Genomic DNA, 20217 nt, shown 5'->3' on the forward strand with positions numbered 1-20217 from the left:
CGATACCCCCCTATTGGCATCCACCCTGGTGTCCCACGTGTCTGAAAATAAACTGATGGGAATTGTAAAGCACTACCATGTTCCTCCGGAGTACGCATTATACACCCCTTCGGACAAGTGCCGGGCTGACTACCCTAGTCCCGGCTTCGTGGCCCTTAGTGAGCATATCCTGAAGGCGGGTGGTACCATTCCATTACACCCGTTCTTCGTTGCGGTCCTCAACTACTTTGACCTTGCTCCACTTCAGCTGGCACCCAACAGTTGGCTGACCTTGAGCTGCCTCTTTATTGCGTTTGTGAAACTTGCCAAACGTGCTCCTATGACACTAGAGGTGCACCTATACAATCTCATGCCCTCTCCCAAATCCAAGGGCTTTTATTACATGCAAAAATCCAATAATGAAGTCCCTTTGATAGAGGGCCCAGTGTCCAACCCGGGGTCCTGGAAGCAGGAATTTTTCTTCGTGAAAGGCCCTCGTTATGTTTGCGAGCACTTCCATTCCGCTCCCAGTAAGTACCTCGAGCCACCTTTTCTTCTCTTTTTTCTTTTTGTTGAAACTTATTGTTTTATAACTTATGTTTGTGTCGACAATGGTGTGAATCATGCAGAGCGGTTCACCATACCTGTAGTTGTTGGGTCGAAAGCGAACGCCGTGAATGATCTTATCAATGCTGACCCTGCCGTGAAAAAGGCTGCGTACCTATTCACTGTGGAAAATCTTAACCTTAACAAGCTGTCCCCGGTTTCAGATCCCAGGTTGGAGTGGACTATTCCTGGGTCAAAGAGGATGAAGGCTGCCTCGGCTGAGCCTTGTCCGGGTGAAGGTGAGGCTGAGGATGTGCCGGAGGGAGTCTCCCTTGGACATGGGCAACCTTACTAGCTATCCTCGTCCCCGGGGGATGTCCTCCCTTTGTCCTTTTCGACCCAGACATGGCTTCCAAATCCCAAGGTCAACAGGCCATACCAGGGCATTTTGTTTGCCCTAACCCCGCAGACTTTGATGCTTTTCCCCAAGCTCCTCTCGACCCTGGTCCATCGGGGGCTTACTTTCCCGATCTTCCCGCACCCCTTCCTGATCTACCCGGGGCTCATTTTTCCAATTTTCCTACCCTCCTCCTGTTTTCGCTAGCGGTTCGTCTGTCCTTACCCAGCCAGGTACCCTTGACTCGGAAGGGGTGCCCTGGGTGAATCGCATGGCGACCTCTTACGGGCGGCGGTATGTCCAAATCACCTTAGACCTCCCCGAAGCTGATTGGAGTGGTCTTTGGAGTTTCGCCATGTCGGACCTTGGGGAGCCTCTGACACGCACTACTGCTTGGATGAGTTCATGCATCTTGTGTTGGCCTTATTATTATTATTATTTGGTTACTTATCATTGTTGTTGTTATCTTTCTTGTGCAGGCCTATACCATGGCTCAGCGGTTTGCTGACTCGGCTCACAATCTTTCCGCGTCGAGTACCGAGAGGGACCGTCTTACGGTCCAGGTCCAGGAGCTCGAGAGAGAGCTTGATGAAACCAAGTCTAGGCTAAAAAAGGCCTGGGAAAAAATTTCTGACTCGTTAGAAAGGAAGAAGAAGGCAGTTGTCAAGGCCATGATGCTGTAGGAAAGGGTCACCAGCCTAGAGGGCGAACTCCAGGGTGCCAAGGCTATTGCGGCTACGTCGCAGGAGAGGGTCGCTTCCCTAGAGGCCGAACTTGAGGTTGCTAAGGCTGATGTAGTTGCATCGCAGGAGAGGGTTGCCTCCTTAGAGGCTGACATGGCAGCCATTGAGTATAGGTCTATAGAGTGTGCCCTCTATGGTGTATGGAGGCAGGATCCAAACTTTGATTTCTCCTCATGCCGTCGCTCGGGCAGCTAGGTGTAACGCCCGGGGCAGGAGGCCCTGAGATTGTTATTTCATAATCTTTGCCAGTTAGCCCGCTGTGGGTGTATGCTCATTTGAGCCTTGTTGTGCTTGAAATATTTTTTTTATCCTGCCATGTTACTAAGACTCTTTTTTAATATACACATATGCGGTTATTCATCCCTTATTCTTCTGTGTTTGAGGTCTTTTTGAGCCCGTATGATGGGGTTTGGTAGGTTCCTCTCTTTTATTTATCAGGCTAGAGGTCCTTTGGAGCCCGTGTGAAAGAGTTCAATGGGTCCTTTTTTGGTGCCTCTTGATTACTTTTATAAGGATATATTGACCCCTTGGGTTCTAGCTATCCTTTTATATATTTTTGCGCGCGCTTGTTATTTTTTGCGAGAAGCGTCCTTCTCGTCATTATTCATAGTACTATTTTTGCAAGGGTCTCTTTTAGGACCCTTTTTGGCTAGATGGCTTGGTGGCCGCTCTAGGCTTATTGGAGCTTTTGGCCACCTTGATGTTTGTAAGGGTAGCTAATCCTTGTGAACTTCAGAAGATGCCTTGCAAGGTCTCCTCCCTGTTTGTTAAGGTTCACCATGCATTTTTTTTTAAAAGAATTCGTTTAAGGCCCTGATACAAGGGGTTCTTTTTAGGATCCTCCTGATAGAGGGTCCTTTTTAGGATCTTCCTGATACGATGAGTCCTTTTTAGGATCCTCCTGTTAGAAGGTCCTTTTTAGGATCCTCCTGATACGATGAGTCCTTTTTAAGATCCTCCTATTAGAGGGTCCTTTTTAGGATCCTCCTGATAGAGGGTCCTTTTTAGGATCCTCCTGTTAGAGGGTCCTTTTTAGGATCCTCCTGATAGAGGGTCCTTTTTAGGATCCTTCTGTTAGAGGGTCCTTTTTAGGATCCTCCTGATAGAGGGTCCTTTGTAAGATCCTCCTGTTTGCTGTATGCTTTGCCTTCACGGGCTACCATTCCCCCCCAAGTGTCTGGTGAAGTTTATTTCAGCAGGTACTTTGATTGATGCTCACATAAAGGAGAAAAATAGCATGTGAAGATGTGAACAGTTTCATTCATAGTAGGCAGGTTACAATGATATGTATATGTATAAAAAGTTTACATCTTCTTGAGAGGTTATCTAGGTTCCCTCTTTGATTCTTTTCTACTGAGCTAACTAACAAACTAAGCACGGATATTGCTTGCATTGAATGTGGAAGTCTCACTGGTAGTACTTCTTGAGGTGCTCCGCATTCCTTGCCCGAGGCACGATGGTGTCGTCCATGCGCGCCAGCTTATAGGTGTTTGGTGGTATGCACTGAGCGACCTGGTAGGGTCCTTCCCAGTTCGCTCCCAGTACCCCTGCCCCCAGGTCTCGCGTGTTGGGGAGTACTTTCCTCAATACTAAGTCTCCTACCCTGAACTTTCTCTCTCGCACCCTTGAATTGTAATACCTCGCTGCCCGTTGCTGATACGTAGCCAGCCTTAATTGTACCCTTTCTCTCTTGGCTTCCAGTAGGTCCAAGTTCTCGACCAACGCTGTGGTGTTAGCCTGGTCATCGTATGCTTGAGTGCGGAAGGAGTTAACCTTCATTTCTACCAGAAGGACAGCCCCGCAGCCGTAGGCCAAGGCGAAGGGTGTTTCCCCAGTGGTGGAACGAGGGGTGGTCCTGTAGGCCCAGAGCACATTCGGGAGTTCTACGACCCAGGCCCCTTTCAACTTCTCCAACTTAGTTTTCAAGTTCCTTTTCAGGATCTTGTTGATGTCTTCTACTTGTCCATTAGCTTGGGGGTGTACTACTGCGGAGAAACTCCTCCTGATTCCTTTTTCCTTGCAGTAGTCCTCGAACACTCGTCCTTCAAATTGTGTTCCATTGTCGGAGATGATCTTGTAAGGTACTCCAAATCTGCAAACAATATATTTGTTGATGAAGGTGGTGATCTGCTTAGCCGTTATATTGACTAAAGGCTCCGCTTCCACCCACTTAGTGAAATAGTCAACCCTACCACCGCGTACTTGGCTCCTCCTCTTCCGGTTGGCAATGCCCCTATCAAGTCAATCCCCCACATAGCAAAGGGCCATGGGCTGGTCATGCTCACCAGCTCATTTGGCGACTGTCGTGGGTAAGTCGCATGTCTCTGGCACTTGTCACACTTTCTCGCGAAGTCATTCGCGTCCTTCTCCATGGTAGGCCAATAATACCCCTGGCGGACGGCCGTTTTTGCCGTGGACTGCCCCCCAGCATGGTTCTCACATTCCCCTTCGTGTATCTCTTGTAAAATTTTTGAAGCTTCTCCCTTATCAACGCACCGCAGGAGTGGGGTAGAGAAGCCTCTCTTATACAAGATCTCGTCTACTAGGGTGTACTGGGTGGCTATGTAAGCCAGTCTGCGGGCCTCCTTCTTGTCCAAGGGCGAGGTTCCATCATTCAAGTACCTCCTAATGGGGGCAAACCATGGCTCCTCGGAGCTCTTGACCGTGTTGATCCTCTCTTCGGCTATGCTTTGCTTGGGGAGATATTCAACCGGTATAGACTCAAGCGTATCTTCGTCTCGCGTGGAGGTGAGTTTCGCGAGTGCATCGGCATTCCTATTCTACTCCCTGGGGATCTGTTCTATCATGTATTTTTTGAACTGGTCCAAATACTCCTTCACCTTAGAGAGGTATGCAGCCATTTTTGGACCTCTAGCTTGGTATTCGCCCTTCACCTGAAACACTACCAGCTGTGAGTCACTAAAGACATGCAAGTGGGATACCTTTAATTCCTTAGCTAGCTGCAGGCCAGCCAATAGCACCTCATATTTTGCTTCATTATTGGAAGCCTTGAATCTAAATCTCAAGGCACAATACATCTTGTGCCCTTCAGGTCCTGTCATCACTATGCCAGCACCGGCTCCCCCTTCGTTAGACGCCCCATCTACATGGAGACTCCGTTCTTTGGGGTGCCTCTCCTCTTCAGGTGCCGGTTCTTTCTCCTCTATTTCCCCCTCCTCTTGGGGTCGGTATGTGAACTCGACTATAAAGTCTGCAAGTACCTGCTCGTTGATGGAGGTCCTTAGGGTGTAAGTGATGTCGAACTGACTCAATTCAATCGACCACTTTAGCAATCTTCCTGAAGTTTCTGGCTTGTGCAAGACTTGACGCAGGGGGGTGTTGGTGAGCACCTCAATCACATGAGCATGAAATAGGGCCTCAATTTTTGAGAAGCCACTACCAGGGCATATGCTAACTTCTCTATTTTCGGGTATCGGGTTTCCGCGTCTACCAACCGCTTACTCATATAGTAGATAGGGTGTTGGTGCTTCTTTTCCCCCTTGATCAAGGCGGCGCTTATGGCATGCTCAGATACAGCTAGATATAGGTACAACTTCTCCCCTTTCTCCGGCTTGGCCAAAAGGGGTGGCCTTCCAAGGTGCTCCTTCAGCTTGGTGAAGGCATCCTGGCATTCATCATCCCAATTGAACTTTTTGTTCCCTTTAGGATGTTGAAAAAAGGGAGGCATTTTTCAGTCGACCTGGAGATGAATCTATTAAGGGCTGCCACTCTCCCCATCAGGCACTGCACCTCTTTTTTGCTCTGTGGCTGGCTCATTTCCAGCAAGGCCTTGATTTTTTCAGGATTAGCCTCAATACCTCAGGAATTCACCATGAAACCCAGGAATTTTCCTGACGAAACTTCGAAGGTGCATTTGAGTGGGTTCAGCTTCATTATGTACTTGCGAAGGGTGTTGAACATCTCCATGAGGTCGTTGGTGAGCCCTTCCGCTTTTTTTGTCTTCACCAGCATATCATCCACGTACACTTACATGTTCCTTCCTATTTGATTTGAAAATATTTTGTTCACCAACCTCTGGTAAGTGGCACATGTGTTTTTTAAACCAAAGGGCATCACTTTATAGCAATACAACCCTTTGTCAGTTATGAACGAAGTGTGCTCCTCGTCAGCAGGGCTCATGGGTATTTGGTTATACCCTGAATATGCGTCCATGAAGCTAAGTAGCTCGTGTCCCGCTGTGGCATCTACCAATGGTCAATCCTAGGGAGCGGGAAGCTGTCCTTAGGGCAGGCCTTGTTGAGGCTAGTAAAATCCACGCAAGTCCTCCATTTTCCGTTGGGGTTCGGGACCAGCACTGGGTTCGACACCCATAGTGGGTAAAATGCCCCTCGAATGAACCCGTTCGCCTTCAACTTGTCAACCTCCTCTTTTAGGGCCGCGTATCTTTCTAGGTCTAGTGCTCTCCTTTTTTGCCTCACCGGCCTTGCTTTCAAGTCGATGTTTAGGTGGTGGCACATGACTGCTGGGTCTATCCCTACCATATCCTCGTGACTCCAGGCGAATACATCAAGGTTGGCTTTTAAGAACTCTACTAGTTTCTCCTTCAACTCATCAGCAAGGTTTTTTCCTACTTTCAACTTCCTCAACGGCTCATTCATGACCGTTACTTCCCCCAATTCCTCTACTGGTTCAGCTCTGGGCTCTTCTATGACTCGTGGGTCCAACTTGCTTGGGTTCGCGCCTTCATGCACAACCATCGCCATAGGTGCTATCGGCTTTGTAGCTGTGCGGAGGGATGTGTTATAGCATTCCCTCCCTTCCTTCTGCTCTCCTTTCATGCATGCTATTCCCCCAGAAGTTGGGAATTTCATAGATAAATGGTATACAGAAGTTATCGCCTTCAATTCTCTTAGGGAAGGTCTCCCTAATACCGCGTTGAAGGCTGAGGCACAATCTACCACAACGAAGTTTGCCATTATGGTGGTTTGTCTGGGCTGTTCTCCCATAGTAAGGGCTAACTCGATTGCCCCCAGGGGCTATATCAAATCTCCCGTAAATCCATACAAAGACGTAGTGCAAGGATTTAGGTGATGGAGGCTTAGTCCCACCTTCTCAAGCGCTGGGCGATACAAGATGTCCACAGAGCTTCCGTTATCCACCAAGACCCAATGCACCCTCATGTTAGCAAGCTGGACTATCAACACTAGGGGGTCATTGTGGGGGAAGTGTACACCTCGAGCGTCTTCTACGATGAAAGTTATTGAGTCATTTTCACCCTTGAAACTCTTCGGGGGGCGTTGCTCCAGACTCAGGAAGCACGGTGGTGGACTTCGCCTGGCCTCACTGGCATATCTATCTCGTCCCTTCCTTGATTTTCCCCCGAATCCTGGTCCTCCAAAGATGGTCCTGACCTCTCCTTGCACTTCTGGGGCTACTTCTCGCGCCCGCGGCGAGGATGCTCCTTCTTCTAGCCTATGGTTCTCCTTGCGCACATATCTGCACAAATTCCCCCTGCGGATGAGCTCCTTAATCTCCACCTTCAAATGGTTGCATTCCACAGTTGTGTGCCCTATATCTTTGTGGTACTGGCAATACTTGTTGGGGTCTCTTTTAGACCGGTCTTTTTACATTGGCGGGGGCCTTCTGAAAGGGACCTGATTTTCGTTCATGATGAAAATATGCTCTCTCGCATGAGTGAGGTCAGTATAATAGGTGTAGGGGCCTTGTCTGCGCTCGTCAGAGTGTTGATGCTTTCGGGGTTGATCGTCCCTTGCCCCCTCATAGACCCTCTTTTTCTTGGCATTGCCTTGGTTCTCCCGGATTGAGGGCTTCGGTGAATTTTGGTCTTTTCCAGCCTTAAAGCTCTCGTGACCATCTTCCACGTGAATATACTTTTGTGCCCGCTCGAAGAAATCATCCATGTTCGTGACCTCCCTCTTGAGCATGTTATCCCATAATTTGCTTCCTGGGCGCACTCCAGCTGTGATGGCCATTTTCAGCTCTCGGCAGGTCAGGTTCCCCACTTTAGCTGCCTCCATATTGAACCTGTGAATGTAGCTCTTTAGACTCTCTTTTTCTCCTTGCTTCACATTGGCAAGGCTGGTGCCTGGCATCGTGTAGTCCCGCACGGCGTGGTGCTATTGGAGGAATTCATTGAAAAACTATTGCCAAGACCTGATGGACCCCGGTCTAAGTCTTTTGAACCATTTGTACGCATGTCCTTTCAATGTGACAGCGAAGCAGTGGCATCTGGCCCTGCTACTAATTCCCCTCAGTTTCATCAGATCGTTAAATGCGTCCAGATGGTATTTTGGATCTGTGCTTCCTTCGTAGGGGGTCATATGGGGCTCCTTAAAGTAGGCTGGGAGCTGGATGGCTTGGATCTCCCTAATGAAGGGTGACTCATGATCGAATTTTTCCTCAGAAGCTTGACCTCTGGAGGCGGTGATGATTTTGCTTCGCAGGCTCCTCATTTCTGTGTCCAGGTCCTGCCTCCTCTTGCTTAGGGAGTCTCTTAAAGCGGACAGGTTAAGATCCTCCTTTCCTTTGCCTTCTCTGGGCGCCATAGGGGGTGTGGCCCTTTTACCCGCCCTCTTTTTGTTGAGCTCCTCTCGTAAATCTGAGGGTGCTCTCTTTGAGGTGACCTCGTCATCGTTGCGAGGGGCAGCATTGGTCTTCGGCTCTGGCTTCTGGGGCTCTCCCTTGGGGCCTCCATGTTTGCAGGTGGAGGAGGATCCCTCATGGAGGCTTTTAGCTAATCTCCATCAAGGTGGACTTCCACCTCGTGCGGCTTTCTCAACCGTTTCGAACGTCGCGGCATTTTTTCTTATCGGAATCGACGGAAGAACAATGACTTGCAATCTATCCTTCCCACAGACAGCGCCAAACTGTTGACGGTGAGAACTCATCAACCAAGTTAAGTTAGAAAAATAGAAACATAGAAATTATCAAAAGAAAAACTTTAAAGATCTAATTGGAAACTCAAAGAACACTTGCAGAAGAAAAATGGTGAACTGAATTTGTATTTCTTATGGTGTAATGATACAGTGTTTTTTCCAATCCCCCCAATGTTTGAGAAGGGTTCCCTTTATAGTGGGCTCTAATGACCCTTGATACAGTGTGGTCCAGGGGACCAGATGGTACACAACTACATTCTCAAGAGAGTGGTATCAGGTGTAGTGATGTTGGGAGAGTGGTGGTCGGCTCTGGTGCATGTCAGAGACGTGGAGGCGGTGTTGCCATTTCTCGTACTACCCCTAACTGCCACTACTTGTTGGGTACAGGTGTCAGGTCTGTCCCTTGATCCTTGCAGGCATGTATGTACCTATTTAGAGGTACCTTGTTCGTATTTTTTGTCTCTTGTAGGCCACCTTGAACGACATATCTAGTTGGCCTTCTTGTAAGTGGTCCCAATTGGGTAATTGAAGAGAGTGCACTTCATTGGTGGCCCCAACCTTACCAAGTGGCGTAGGGCATTTTCTACGAGGTGGGTATAGCATGTTATAAGGCTAGTGAGGTTTCGCGAGGACGTGCGGAGGTCCTGGAACCGTGTGCACCCGCAAGGCGTAGGGTGTCATATACACCTTCGAAGCAACATGGCTGCGAGGCGCGAGGCTGTGGGAGCACCTACGCGCGTTGGCCTCTGGGCGAGGCCATCATGCACGCGAGGCCCTTTGGGGCAAGGCCTTTATGTGTGCGAAGCCCTTTGGGGCAAGGCCACCATTCACGTGAGGCCCTTGGGCAAGACCCTTTGGGACGAGGCCACCATTCACGCGAGGCCCCTGGGTGAGACCCTTTGGGACGAGGCCACCATTCACGCGAGGCCCTTGGGCGAGACCCTTTGGGGCGGGCCGATCATGCACGCAAGGCCCTTTGGGGCGAGGCCATCATGCATGCGAGGCCCTTGGGAAAGGCCCTTTGGGGCGAGGCCCTTATGCGTGCGAGGCCCTTTGGAGTGAGGCCACGCGTGCACGGATCCCAGGTGGCGTCGCGAGGCTAGCGCGCGCATATCCCATGTGGCATCGCGAGCCCAGCACGCGCAGATCCCAGGTGACACGTGAGGGGCTCTTTGCGAGGCTAGGCTTCGCTGGGTGCATGGGTGCTCAACACGCTGAGAATTTTTGTCGAGGTGCACGGGTGCTGGGCATACCGGGAATAGCCTCATGTGCCTCCTTGCGAGAAGATGATGTCCCATGGGCTTCGTGGTAGAAGTAGGTGTTTAGGAATTTGGGGGACCGTGGCATGTGGTTTGTATCTTTCACAAGCATGGAGTTTTGAGCATCAACAACCTTTAAAGAAGGCGTTAACCATTCATCAAGGCCACACAAAAAGGATGTCTTCTACCCAATCAGATTTCATGACCAATCTAAGCTCCAAATCTTTGGAGTACATTACCAGTGCTGGCCTCCAGGATGTTGTTAGGGTAAGCATTGGGTATTCTTGGAGCCAATTGATTTTTCTTTGTCTATCTATTGTTCTCAGTTTCCTTATTTTCTACTACAGGGTATTGCTGGTCCTTAGATATGCTCATTACCATACCAAAGGTGTGAGAAAGCAGGTGATTGAGTTAGTGAAGGAGTCTGAAGACAAAACATCCCAAATTACTAAGTTGTCCAACCAAGTTCAGAATCTTCAAAGGACCTCCAAGCAGGATACTAAGGAAAACAAGAGTCTTAAATATGCTGCTGAGAAGAGGGACCATGATGTTAATCAGTTTGAGAGGAGGATCGAAGAACTGAAGGAAAAGATTGTTGTTGTTGAGAAAGCTGCCCATGAAAGGGAGGACGGACTCGCGAAGGCCCTGAGCAAGAAAAATCTGATCAGACCACCAATGCTAAGGCTTTAGAGGATTTTGGCCTGAGCACTTTCTTTGAATTTTATGTTCGTAACAAACCAGTGGACTTCTGTTATTTGGGAGAGGCTTACGACGAGCTCATGCAGTACTTCCCTGAGCGGGAGAAGAACGAGGCTCTGATCGTACCCATCAAGCAGCTGACAGTCTCCGAGCCAGAGATTGTCGAGCCGCCCACCGAGCCAAACGTCATAGCTTCTGAACTAGATGTCCCGCCATTCAACCCAAGTTCTTTAATCAAGATTCCAACTCCTGCGGACCATTCCAGCACTCTTCCAGCTGAAATTTTTGCTGCTGAGCCCGAGCAACACATTCCTGGCTCTTGAAAACTCTAACTATCTTCATTTTCTTTTTTATAGTCTATGTCTGAAAAAAAGTGACTGAGTCGAGCAGTCTTTATTCTCGCACATTTATTTCCCTTTTGTTGAAACATCAATTGAGTCGAGCAGCTTTTTATCTCGAGCACCATTTGACACAAGTCTATATGATATTCTTATTTGCGTATGTATCTGCTCGTTCTTTATATTTTGTTATTATTCGGTTTGGAGCTATGCGGCTCTATAAATCAGAGCTGTTCAATTTTTTCGAATGAGTTATAAACAAAATCTGTTCAACTCTATCTACAGAAATTGTTTTATGGCTCTTTTTGTTGCCTGGTATCCCGAGTAACACATAAGTACATTAACATTAATAAAACTTAACGTTTCTAAGTCCTTTTAATTACGCACTTTTTTTTCTCTTTTTGTCCATGTATGAATATGGTGCCCCCCCAAGTGACCGAGCGGGGTTCATAACTCTTGGGTTATCCTCTAGGTCACTTGCTAATTGACAAGAGCTGTTTGTCATAACCTGTTCGGGCATACTTGGGTTTGCCAACACCTACAAAGGTGTCATACACTGTTGACAATCCCTGATGTAATTCACTAGTTAGCAAGATAATCGTTGTAAAAATAAAGGCTTGAAAAAATGGACAAAGCGTGTCTTATTGATTAAAGATTAACCATACAAGCTACGTAGCTACAAAGTAACTTACATTGATAAACATTAATTACAATAAATGGGCAAATCGTGCCTGTGCATAATGAATAAAACTAACTTTGGCTGGTCAGTGGTAAATGCAATTGTGCCTGTACCGGCCAGTCAACGATTACTTAAAAGCAATCTTATGGGTAGTACTTCCTTAGGTGTTCCCCATTCCACTAACAGGGGATAGGTACTAGTTGGAGATCTTGGTTATACCGAGCTAGCTTGTATGTGTCGGGTGGTACTATCTCCGTAACTTGGTAAGGGCCTTGCCAGCTGGGGCCTAGTACTCCTGCTGAAGCATCTCAAGTTTTTGGGAATATTATTCGTAAGACCAGGTTTCCTATGTCAAATTTTTGTTCCTTAACTTTAGAATTAAAGTACCGGGAAATTTTTTGCTGATGGGTGGCAAGGCGTATGTTGGACTTTTCGCGTTGTTCTTCAATTAAGTCCAAGGGTTCGTCTAACAGCTGGTGATTACCATTCTGGTTGTATGCCGTGTGCCTGTGAGACGGTGGAGTCACCTCCACGGGCAGCATCGCCTCATACCCGTATGCAAGTGCAAAAGTTTAAATTTTGGTACTAGAAAAATAGAATGCAAAAGTTTCTCAAAATCACAATTGAGTCAAACTAAATAATTGCAAGAGAAGCGGTCAAGTTATATAAAAATGAGAAGAGATATTCCAAATATCGCACTTCCAAATGGCGAGGAAGTAGACTGCCAAGTAAATCAACGGGGATTTTTTCAAGTCCTTCTGCCAATACTGTGTGTGTTGTGAATGAGAAGATTTTGCAAACAATGCCCCATGCTCTATCCCAATCCAAATTCTCTTCATCGACAAGAACTCTCATGAGTTCAGCTATGGCAAGTGATGGATGAGTATCATTCAACTGTAGAGCAACCTGAATAAGATGGAGAAACATAAACTTACAAGCATAACAAACAAGTTATTATTTCTTATAATGTCTATTAGCACCGCCGCTTGCTCCACCCAACTCCTCCTCCATAGAAACCCCACTGCAAACAGTGGGAAGGGTTCACATATATATAACTGTTCCTTTTACTCTGGTTGTGTTGATTCCTTTGAGTACCACTTATATATTTTAAAAATTGATTTCCTTATGGAAAGTATTTATTATAATTATTAATAGGATAGTTGAATTTCCTATTAATATATTATTTATTTGTATGTAACTTAATTTAATTTTATATCTGAACTTAAAAACAAATAGTTATTTTGAAATGTTTTAAGGTGGTTTCTTTTGTTTTCTAAATTTTGATTGATTTAATTTTAATAAACTATTTAAGGCTAATTTCTTTTTTAAAATGAATATGTTTTATTATGAATTAAATTATTGTAATTATACTTTATAGTTTTCTGAAAAATAAATAGTAGTTAATTATTTTATTGTTTTAATAGCTGAAATAAAACGTATTATTACAGTTAAATTGCTTGATTCCTTTAGAGATATCTCCATAAAAAATTGAAATTGTAAAAACTAGATTTTAAAAGACATTTTGTGAAATAGTTGAATAGTAGTTTAATATCCAAAGTTGTTGATCCAAATTATGACTGAACTTAAAAACGCAAAATTATTTTGGTGTGTGTTAGTGAGATTTCTTTTTTCCTAAAAATAAAAGATATTTATTTATTTTCTACCATTTATTGTTTTAATAACTGGATTAAGAAACTCCAAGTTTGATTGAAAAATGTAAAGAACTTGATTTTAAAAGGCATTTTGTAAATGTTTTGAGTATTATATTAATATCCAAAATCATTGTTCCATTCTAGAATTTTCTATAATTTATGTTGATTTACAAAATTAGGCTTGGCTGAATCTTAGCAAACTATGTCATCTATATTCCTCTAAACTATACCAGACCAAATTCAACCAATAGACATACAGTAAATAAGCCTACAAACAGGCACACCAGCCTATAAACAGGCACACTTACAAGCCTACAAACAGGCACGCTAACAAGCCTAAAAACAAGCACGCAAGCCTACAAACAAGCACACTAACAAGCCTACAAACTGGCATTGGCAAGCTCACATACGGTGCCAAAAAAATCCTACCAAAGGGGATGGGAGAAACACTGACAGATATAGAGACCTACAACTAGGCACAAACCTCCTTCTCCCAAACTTCATAAGATCTTTTACATTTTAAAAAATTACTACCGGACAAAAAGCTAGATAATAATTTAACTGTATAAGTGAGAAAAAGGAGATACATCATTCAAAACCACACATATTTGATAGGGGCAGAAGCTTTTACAAGATGATTTGAAAGAAAAAATTCCAGCACATATAATGTACTACCTTCTAGCACTAGAAGCACTGAACTAGTATATTATCAAAGCAGGAAAAATACCCTCTAAACATAATACTACACAATTTATCACTAAAACTAAACAAGCAACCATAACTTAATCTAATCGGAGAATGATACCTATCATTCAATAAAATTACAAGATATTAAAGAATTATTGAAAAGGAAGCTACACTCTGATCAAAGGCCTGGAATTAATCTCACTGATCCTTAAAAGGTGAATTCAAATGAAGAAGTATTAAATTTAAACACGAAAACAATTCCAATACAAAACAAGGAAAATTGAGAAAATCATCATTAATATTCAGAGCAGAGAAGAATTAAAAACAGGATTTCTACTGGGAATATGAGACCTGAGCCTGAATGGAACGAGATCGTACCAGCAAGAAGAGTAGCCAAACTTCAACTTAGTTTTTCGTACTTGATCAACACTATATCCTTTTCCTACTTTCTAAAAGCACAGATGATAAGCCGACATATTTCTTATCATGAAAACTGATGGCATCAACCCCAATCCAAAAAAACTCATCAATTAGTCCCAGTACAAAACTTATCCTAAAACGAATTATAAGAATGAACATCATTTCTGAAAAAATCATCACCTGAAACCCCTCAAATTTTTTTCAAATCACATTTAATTAGCTACAAGATCTGAAAATTTATCCCATCCAACTGGATAGCCCTTAATTGATCAATAAACCTAAATTTACAACCTTAAAATCCAAAACCCAAATGGAATTGAAGGAAACGAAAAATGAATCATTGAAAACAAAATTAAGAAGGAGGGTATATGGAAACTTACAATGATATCCTCACCTAACGTTACCTCTGAATTTTTCAGATTTAGGTCCCCCACCGATTGGATCTTCTTCTCCCCTGACAACTATCAGCCTCAAAATTCTCTCTCTTTATTTCTCTTAACCTCACCTTGGTTGTTCTTGGTTGAAGGTTCCCAGCGAAACTCAGATCTGAGAAAGAAGACTCTTCGGTAGCCATCGACTCGCTGTGAAGATGTAGAAGAACATATCAGAAGAAATGGAGGTGCTCAGATCCTCATTCACTCTGTTACTCAGATCGGCGCCCCCAATCGATACCCATCTCTTCTTCTCCAGCAACGATAACCTTAGAGGCAAACACAGGAGACGACACTGGGCAAGCAGAGGCGCTTGGCTTTCAGCAGCGTAAGACAATGATCGATCAGAGCAGTGCCTGGTGCGAATCTGCGTGAGCGACCCATCACTCCAGACGATGACAGATCGGAGCATGGAATCGATCTTCCTCTCGAACTTAGCAGACCACCATCGAGGCGAGTCGAGCACCGAGTCGAACTGAGTCTCGAGATCGAACAACTTATTTTTCTTATTTGATTGGACTTTTCTCCGTAGATTTGCATTTTATCAACGTTTGAAAAGTAATGTTTATTTGTTTTTAAGATTTGTACATTTGTTAAAAATAATATGACATGTTAAAAATAAGTAAGATGATATGTAGGATATTTTTAACACATCATCACACAACTCAGCATCATTTTTATTAAAAATTAAAATAATAAGAGGGAAACATTGGCGCCAAATGCAAAAAAATTTACCTCCAGTATATGTGTAGGGTAACACTCTTTACTTACCCATATTATTAGTAGATAATCATCATTCTAAAATATTATAATATTGGCAATATTTACCTACCAATAAATCTTACGAATAAATATTGGTGGGTAAAGGTTCCCTTTACCTACCAATATATATTGGTAGGTAAAATATTCGTAGGTAAAGATCAGATTTCTTGTAGTGAAAGAGTTGGAAGAGTTTTGGTTGAGGTTGGTTCGAGGAAATCGCAAGAAGAAGAACTGAGGGTGGTATCTGTCTATGACTAGCGCTACAGCGCTAGCCTTTGGGCGCTGTAGCGCTAGGCCATGATGCTGAGGGGATTTTGGCTTCTGTTTGTAGCGCTGTAGCGCCCTCCCATGAGCGCTGTAGCGCTACCCTGCCTTCTGAAGGGGATTTTAGGGTTATTTGCAAGGGCTTTTGACCTAGGGTTTGGGGTTTTATTCCACCACCTTGTTTGGTGGAACTAGGTCTTCCCGGGGGCTTGGGATTAGCCCTGAGGCTAGGTTTTGAACTTGAGGATTGATGATGACTTTGGCCCATGATTGTGTTTAGGTGAGCGCTAGGGCTCGAGGGGGATCGTGCTCAAGGAGTCGAGGGATCAAAGCTAGTGAATTGAAAGGCAAGAAAACTACACCCGGTTATATGATTGAGATGGGACTAAGTGCTCCTGAGAACTGTATTGTGACAATGATGGTATTACGCCATGGGACATGTAAAAGCGGCCTAAGAGTGCCGTACATAATATTAGCGCACAGGGCGTAGCTTGGCCACTGGTGGCTGAGGACAGCTTAATATTCACTGAGCTCGGCTTAAGCGGGCCGGGGTCAGTGGGATAACGGAGGGAGCAGCCTGAGGGCGCTAGCCCAAGTTATCGTTTTTGAACTGTAAATGATATGAATTGACATGCCTAGTATGTGAAATATTGGATTATACTGAATGGTTATATGGTTGAAATTATGTGATGCAATGTGAGATATTGATTTGTCTGCTAATTGCTTATGCTCTATTGTTGTTGTGTTTTCTTGCTGGGCCTTGGCTCACGGGTGCTACGAGGTGTAGGTAAAGGCAAGGGCAAGCTGGACCAATCCTGAGGTTGAGAGCTGCGGGGCTGAATGTACATAGCCAGATGTTCGATCGCCTTGGTCGAGGAGTGGATCAGGACAGGGATTGTCCAACTGTCTATTTTTCCTTAGTATGGCTTGATATTGTACAAAAACCTTGTGTCTTTTGTAAACGGTCTTTAAACTTAATATTTTTGGGATCCCGTGTAACAGACGATGCTTCTTAATGAAGATATGGCTTTTGAGACCAAAACACTTTTAACCCTAGTTCCTTTATAGTTTCAGTAACATGATTTTATTTAAATGACTTGATTAGCAAGTCTAGCACTTTATAAACACACAGTGTAATGGTCTTGGCTATCCAGGGCGTTACAACTTGGTATCAGAGGGTCCTAGGTTTATGGGTCCTGAAGACTGGCTGGATATGTACATTCGCCGCGAGAGACAAGCTCAACTCATGGTTTGGTAATTGTGTATACATGATTATGTGCTTAAATGATTTGAGTGAGATATGATTGTCGATATATGTTTGATGAATAGGGGGCATGAGATACTGATAGGGCCTGGCCCTTGACTATTGCATGATGTTATTGAGGCGTGCTTATTAGCACCGCTGTGCATGCGAATGAATATCTGGATAAATTGCTATACTTTGATTGCTTGTGAATGATTGGAGTTCCAATGATGGATTATGAAAGGATTATTACCCTGTCATCATAGCCTAATTGTTGAGTCGTTGATTGCAGATTGACTTGAATAGTTATGCGTTCAAGGAAATCCACACGGCTAGCCGGCAGGTCTGGGGCTAGAGATGATGACCAGGTCCCGACCCCTCCGCTAGTCCCTGAGAACTGGCAGCAGTTAATGGCCGATATGCAAGCCCGGCTTCAGAGCTAAGATGAACAGATTCGAATCCTGCAGCAGGCTCCATTTGGGAGTGTTGCCCCTACTGTGCCACCGGCGATGGTACCTGTGGTACAGCCAGTTGATGTTGGGAATAAGTGGGAACCGTTGTATGAGCGGTTCAGAAAGCAACAGCCCCCGATCTTTGAAGGTGGACCAGATCCACTGAAGGCTGAGCAGTGGATGACTATGATCACTACTATACTTGATTTTATGAGAGTGGAAGGATATGACAGGGTGGCTTGTTCCACTTATATGCTGAGGGAGGATGCCCGAATCTAGTGGGAGGTGGCATCACAAACTAGGGATGTTGCTGCATTGACTTGGGAAGGGTTTAAGGACCTGTTTAATCAGAAGTATTATAATGTTGCCATTCAGGTAGCGAAAGTAAATGAGTTCGTGGGGCTGGTATAGGGCAGTATGACAGTTACAGAATATGCCTTGAAGTTTGACAGACTTGCGAAGTTCGCACCAGATCTTTTGCCTACTGATGCAGATAGGCAGGACAGATTTACCAGAGGGCTGAATGCTATGATAGCCCGAGATGTAAGAATTACCACAGTTCCTGGAGGAACTACTTATGCCCAGGCTGTGGAGAAGGCCCTGACCGCCGAGGAAGCGGAGAATACGATATGGAGAGAGAGTGCTGTGAGAAGGGAGGGCCACAGGGCGGTGCCTCCATATTCTGGTTCTGGTAGGGGCAGAGGCCCCAGTGATTTGAAGAGGAAGACTCTTGATGCTCCGATCGCTCCTGGTCCTGATAGGAGAGGTCGGGGTACTCAGGGTGACCGTCAGGGAGGTAGTGATTCGTGGAGGACTTATCCAGAGTGCATGAGGTGCAAGAGACGCCATCTGGGCGAGTTTCGGGCTAAGGCCTGCTATGTGTGCGGGGTGGTGGGACACCTCAGGAAGGATTGCCCGACAGTGAAGAAGGGAGAGACGGGAAAGGTGGACAACTTGACTCCAGCTCGAGTGTTCACCCGATGCAGGCGGAGGCCGAGGCTAGTCCCTCGGTAGTGACAGGTCAGCTTTCTAGTGCTGTCACTCCCTTTACTGTATTGATTGATTCTGGTGCTACGTATTCATTTGTATCTGATAAGGTGATTGATAGACTGTGTAGACCTAGTGAGTATAGTATGGCTTGATACTATACATAAACCTTGTGTCTTTTGTAAACGGTCTTTAAACTTAATATTTTTGGGATCCCGTGTAACAGACGATGCTTCTTAATGAAGATATGGCTTTTGAGACCAAAACACTTTTAACCCTATTTCCTTTATAGATTCAGTAACACGATTTTATTTAAATGACTTGATTACCAAGTCTGGCACTTTATAAACACACAGTGTAACGGTCTTGGCTATCCAGGGCATTACAAGATTACTTCTAGCCAACTATGAATGAAGATGCCTTTGCATATGTTAGAAGATGTTATAAGTGTCAGAGGTTTGCCAAGATTCCCCGAGCAACCCCAAATGAGCTTACTCAATTGCGAATTCCATGGCCCTTTGCCATTTGGGAATTGAACTTATTGGTCGGTTACAAATGGGAAATGGGGGAGTATGATATGCAGTAGTGGCAGTTGATTACTTGACCAAGTAGGCGGAAGTCGAGCCACTGGCAACCATCACTTCCAAAAAAAAAGTATTGGACTTTATGGTGAAAAATATAATATATTGGTTTGGTCTACCCCAGTAGATAGTGTCGAACAATGGCACCCAGTTTGACAGCCAACTATTAACTGATTGCTATGCCAGGCATGGTATCACAAAAAGATTTTCACCAGTCTCACACACTCAAGCAAATGGGCAGGTAGAACCAGTAAACAAGACTCTCAAAGACACTCTGAAGAAGCGTCAGAAGAGGCTAAATGAAATTGGCCTGAGAGATTGCCTAAAGTACTCTGGTCATATAGGACTACTGAGCGAACAACCACCGGTGATACACCCTTTGCACTCGCATATGGTTATGAAGCAATGCTGTCAGTTGAGGTGACTCCCCCATCTCACTAGCGTGTGGCATACGACCAAAATCATAATTGCCAGCTGCTAGCTGAATCCTTAGACCATATTGAAGAATGACACGAAAGGTCCAACATACGCCTAGCTACCCATTAGCAAAAGGTTGCCCGGTACATCAATTCAAGAGTTGAGGAACAAAAGTTTGATGTAGGAGATCTAGTCCTGCGAAGAATATTCCCAGATTCTCGAGATGCTTCAGCATAAGTACTAGGTCCAAGTTGGGAGGGTCCTTACCAAGTTTCAGAGATAGTACAGCCTAGCACGTTCAAGATAGTATGGTACGACGAGGATCTCCAATTAATACCTATTCCCCATTACTGTAATGAGGAACACCTGAGGAAGTACTACCAATAAAGATCACTTTTAAGTGGTCGTTGTCTAGCTGGTACAAGCACGAACTGCCCCTACCACTGACTAGCTCAAGTTAGCTATATTAATTATGTACATGCACGATTTGCTCATTTATTATAATAATTAGTATTTATGAATGTAAGCTACGATTGTAGCGACCCAACTTGTATGGTTAATTTTTAATCAATAAGACACGATTTTTGTCAATTTTTACAAGTCTTAATTTACAATGATTATCTTACTAACTAGTGATGCATTTCATGAATTTTCAGCAGTGTTTGAAACCTTTATAGGTTTTGGCAAACCCAGGTGGTCCCGAACAGGTTATTACGAATAACTCTGGTCAGCTGGCAAGTGACAAAGAGGATAACCCAAGAGTTATAAATCCTGCTCGGTCACTTGGGGGACACCATAGTCATACATGGACAAACAAAGGAAAA

The sequence above is a fragment of the Humulus lupulus genome, chromosome 9 (assembly GCF_963169125.1).
Source record: "Humulus lupulus chromosome 9, drHumLupu1.1, whole genome shotgun sequence".
Taxonomy (NCBI): domain Eukaryota; kingdom Viridiplantae; phylum Streptophyta; class Magnoliopsida; order Rosales; family Cannabaceae; genus Humulus; species Humulus lupulus.